Genomic DNA, 5,378 nt, shown 5'->3' on the forward strand with positions numbered 1-5,378 from the left:
TAGTTTATACTTGCCATTAGTTGCCAGAGTACTTGCCTGTATACTTTTTGGAGCTAATATCTCTGCAGTGGCATCAGACCTACAAAATACCTTTCAGTACTGCTTATTAAAATAATACAACTGAAAGTATTTTAAAACTAATAGTCAGTATGATCACTATGCAGTCCTTGAAATGGTATGCATAATTTCCTCTTGTGTCTTTGCAGCTATTCCATCAAGTCTAAAGGATGAGGAAGTGAACTGAGCAAAAGCCAAATTGGTCTTAGCTTTTCTTTTGCTTTGTGGGGAAAATCCCTTCTCTGAGAGCGTAGACACAGAATGATATCAGGCCTGGACCCAAGATTTGTATTACTTTCATTTAGCTAAGCAAGAAACCGAGGCAGAAGACTCTCTTTCTTTAGTTCCCTGTTTTAGACAAGTAAGTGTGCCTTTTACCATCTTTACATGCATAAGTTACCAGAATGCCCATCTGTCAATGTAGAAAAACAACCTTTTGATCCAAATGAAGTTTTTTAGTTATTTTGTAATTTTAGTTCTGTTCAATCTAGAGAATTGTATGTTCTTGGCTGGCAAAAAAAAATTCCTGTTATTTTAGGCAAATATACAAACAAACAATCACGATAGTTAAAAATACTAGTAGAACTGACTGAGGTTTATTCTTATGTTTGTTTTTCCTATGACCTGTATTTTATGTGTCATATACAAATGAGCATTTAATGCTCAGACCTCAGTGCAGTCATTTATACAGATGCGAAAATGAAAAAAACAGGAGGATATATTCAGCAATTAAAGAAAATATTGATTATAATTACCAGCTAGAACAAAGAGAGGAAAAAAGACCTCATGAAATATTTTACTTCAAGAAAACTCTACTTCACAGGATTGTTGCAGTACTGTTTTTTTTTTTTTTTCTTCATGAGTTGTAAAAATATGGGTGAGAAATGACTGGGCAATATGGCACAGTTGTGAGTGAGAAGCATGAGAAAATAACTTCTGCTTGTATGTATAGCAATGACTTTTTATCAAAGATTTGATTCTGCATTCAGTATCATGGACTTATAATATGCAAATGCATTCTGCTGTTAATACACATTCACAGCATACATGTTAGTGGTTCCAAAGGAGCTGTTACAATATATGCTCTGAATATGTATTAGGAAAAAACACACAATATGTAAGTAAGAGCATTCAATATTATGAAAATATAACATGGAATACACAGTATTTTTAATACTCATTCATAGTGTACTCACTGGCAGCTCAAAAGGAGCAACTGTACTGTGTATTATGAACTCATACTGAAAGATGCACAAAATTAACTAAATTTTTATAGATCTCTGGATGTGACACCATGATCTCACATAGAAATATAACATAGTCTTCTGTTCCACTGCATTATTTATTCTATTTGTAAAATATGCTTGTTTCAATATTTTTTCATCTAAATATTTTTCAGAAGGATCGACTAGGTATTCTTTTCATATGGAAATATTTTTATTTTTGTAGAATTCTAGATACGGTATTTTTCCAGATGTCATTTGATATTGGCAATTAGTTTGATACTGCTGAGAAAAGGTAATGTAAATTTCATGAATACTCACAATTGTAAGGAATGTGCATAAAATACTAATGTAGAATAATGCCAGATCCAGATAGTGCTCAGGATGCAGAAGCAAAAGCAGCCTTGTTAACCTGAAAAGCAATGGAAATATTTGCCTTAGGTTTTTTTTTGCTTGGTATAAATACAGCCTCTAGGATTTTTACGACTAAGTGGTTCATGTACATTCATTAAACTATTCTAAATTTACTAAGTCTCTATACAGTTTATGTTACAATACTCTGTGTTCAGTCAGCCACACTTTTAAACCAATATTACCTTAAACTTCCTGCCCTGATAACTCAAAAGATGCTGTTGTCCATCATTTGCCTTCGCTGAGATGACCTTTAATGTCAAGACAAGTTCCAGTTAATCTTGAATGCATTAAAAAATCAGTACAGTTTAACACATTCACTTTTGCTGAATTTCAAGTTTCTTCTTCTGAAGTCCTACATAAGTTCTTTTATTAGGGTGCAATTTTAACTGCAAAGTGAAAAACTGAATAACCGAAGGGAATGCATGCAAATAAATTAACTGTTGCAATCCAGCACACTTAGTTGTAATTGAATACTGAATATTTCTTCTTGACTTATTTGTAGGAATGTAATGAATTACTAGTTGACATTTTGTTGTGATGAAACGTCATTTTGCATGCCTCGATATATGATCTGTTACTTTTTCATGTGAGATCTATTACCTGCTTGAGTGAGCTTGCTAAGGAATAGCTGAAACTATCATAAACCATGCCATGTGATGTGTTTTGCCCTAAGTAGGATAAAGCTTGTTGAGCTGAATTCATTTTCAAGCAACTCCTTGGACTTCATTGGAATTACATCACAAATAATTAATGACAGAATATTTTCTTTTGTTTTACTTCGTAATTTGTCAATTTTAATGAAATCTTTGCTGTGTTAGAAAATATTTTACAGAAACAAAATGTTTCTTATACTATTATACTTACTATAAATAGAAAAATAAAATGGAGAAAAATACCTTTTCATATTCAAAATTCATGTTTACACTGATTTTAAATCTGAATTGCCAGCTTGAGCCAGCATAAAGTAGTCATTAAGCTTCATATTCTCTTTCTCCCCACTGTGGAGTCCATCCTGTGGCAGAAAAACATCAAACCTGGGGAAGAATCATTTACGGTAGAAAGACTTCTCGCTCCCAGGGTAATGTACAGCATTACTGGAACCAATTGCTTCTCTAAAAGAGAATGCATTTCTTTATTCCATTTCTGGTCATGGAAGGAGTTAGATCTGCATGTCTCTAATTTCATTTTAGGCATCCTTCCGGTTATTTGTTTCTATGTTTGTACTCTGTGGAGCTGGATTGCCTTGACTAGAAGGGGTTGGTCACCCTGTTAAGACCAGCTGGTGTCTAAGGCACTGTCAATCCCACAGCACTTCAGTGGGTGTGTTGTATAGAACACAAATCCTCATCTACAACACAGCTGCATCCAGCTCTCTTCAGGCACCTGGCAATTTACATGGCTTTAAACAGGGTGTTTTGGAGAAGGGTAACATTTGTTAGAATGATTTTGTACCACCAGGAAGTGCTGTGTGGTTGGCTTATGCCAATGAACTTTGCCTATCTGTGGTATCTCATTAACAGTGACCACATCTGGACCTATCTTCTTACAATCATCGCAGCCTTTGGTATGTAATGTATTATGAGTTGCACAATATTTTTAATGTGCTATTTCAGTGAATTGTGCTTTTTGTGTATGTATATATATACACAAATGTATTTGACTATATGATCTCACTTTTTTCAAAGTCTGCGTTTGCTCAGGGTTATCTCCCACTGCATCAATTGCCATATGGCACTATCAGCTGAAGATCCTCTTTTACTCACTTCATTGCTTTAAACTCTATGTAGGCTGCTACACAGCTGAACCTTGGCAGGGTGAGCTCATCTCATCAGCTTCTTTAAGATAAACTGGACGCCATAGAGTTTACCATGTGGGTTTCATAGATAAGATGAAAAAAAAATAATCCCCAGACACCAACCCTGGGTGGTATCTGCTCTTCACAGGCACTTATTATCCAATGAAATATTTAGAAGGCAGGGTGTGGTTGGCTAAATTATTGCCCCTCCCACTGTCCTCTGCTATGTTTCCAGTTTCAGAGGGAAAAACACAAGCTTGAGCGTTGAGTATGAGTCATAACCTCTCTTCTGCTACTGACTCACTTGGGAGTTTGAGGTAAGTCATTCTACCTTATGTCTCAACTGCTCTGCCCCCAGGACGGCGAGGAGAGAAGGCGCTATGGAAAATTATGCAATGTTTTCGTAGATGAAAAGTGTAGATATTGAGACCAATATCATTATTATGCAGTATGGTATTAATTTCGTGTGCCCAAAATGGATTTTTTACATAGCTTCTTCCCCACATAGTACATTCTTTTTCCATTTTGTCATGAAAAGTTTAAAAAAAGATTATGTCGAACCAAAGAACATACTAGGTTACTGAAATACTTAAAAAATACTGTATTTCTCAGAGGAAAACATATGCACCGTAAATAGCATTTCTTATCAATTGAATCACACTGTTCTCTTTTGCACCAATAATGGCCAGTAATAAAGCTACAGAGTGGTGCAACGTTAATGATGACTTCTGAAATAAGAGGAAGGCCCTAAAGTGTGTGGTGTTTCACAGAAATAGTTTCCACTCAGGTACTTTCACTCCATTCCTGGCTGGTTTGCAAGCATTGCAGGGAAATGCTAAACTTTTAAGGGCACTTTCAATACCTGAGCGTATTCCTAAATACATATCCACCAGTTATCTTCTACCTTCTCTTAGGTTAGGATGTAGATAGTTTATAACTCGGCTATTTTGTCTGCCTACTTTTGTTTCCCAAAAGATACCTGGCTGTACACTGCAATGAGACATATAGGCTATATTTACGAAACTATGATAACAAATCTGCTTGTAAGTTTTAAGGAAATTACAGCTTAAACATGAATGGACTTTGTTAGAGAAAGGTGATACACTGTGAGAGCGTAAGCAAGGTACAGCACGTAGCTTATGGACACCAGCACACACGTGAGCAGTAACTGGAGTACTCAGTGGTGTGGGCAAGAGCCGGGCAAGGGGCTGGTGACCGAATCAATCTTTCTCCAGGGAAAGATGTATTTCCCATCTCGAGACAGCGCAGGTGACACCGGGGGGGCAGGCGACAGCGGAGGAAGCAGTTTGCTCTCGGGGGTTTTATGTGGAAAAACGCTTTTCCCACCCTTCGTGTTCCTTTGCATATTTTTGCGTGCCCGCTGTGCAGTCCTTTCCACAGCCCCATGGCCTGTTACGGGCGAAGGGCTGGGCTGTGTTTCGGGCCGGTGCCGGCGGCGCCGCACGTGCCAGCCCGCCCCGCTCCCGGGGCGCAACTGGTGGCGGGCGAGCGGCGAGCCCCGGCCGGCAACTTCTGAGACAGCGCCCGCACCATTAAAAGTGCCCCGGCACCGCTGCCAAACGCTACAGCTGCAAACCCTCTCCAGGCATGAAAGCCTCCCTTTCACATATTTTTTTTTTCTCTTTTTTTTTTTTTTTTTCCTTTTTTTTGCTTGCAGAAAACAGTACCTTAAACTGTAGATCTTGCTAAAAGGTAATTTTTCCATTAACCATTTGTGGAGAGTATTAATATACATCAAACATGAGGGGAGGGGGGAAGGGTGTTTATGCTAAACAACACTTTTATTAGCTTCAGTAATCATTGATACTGAAAGCAATGAGAGCAAGCCTGTTAAAATAAATAGCTTCTTCATACTCAGTGGTACATTT

General features: G+C 37.6%; 1 protein-coding gene across 1 annotated transcript in view; it reads left to right on the plus strand.

Annotated features, from left to right (window-relative positions):
* The first annotated feature begins 3,742 nt into the window (after positions 1-3,742).
* The window catches only part of MDFIC (MyoD family inhibitor domain containing), a 50,125-nt gene continuing 48,489 nt past the window's right edge, over positions 3,743-5,378 (plus strand). Inside the window, exon 1 of the mRNA XM_014963753.1 lies at positions 3,743-3,806. The gene's annotated coding sequence lies outside the window, so the exon portion shown is untranslated. The remainder of the gene's footprint in view (positions 3,807-5,378) is intronic.

The sequence above is a fragment of the Calidris pugnax genome, unplaced genomic scaffold (genome assembly GCF_001431845.1).
Source record: "Calidris pugnax isolate Ruff unplaced genomic scaffold, ASM143184v1 scaffold44, whole genome shotgun sequence".
NCBI classification, from domain to species: Eukaryota; Metazoa; Chordata; class Aves; order Charadriiformes; family Scolopacidae; genus Calidris; species Calidris pugnax.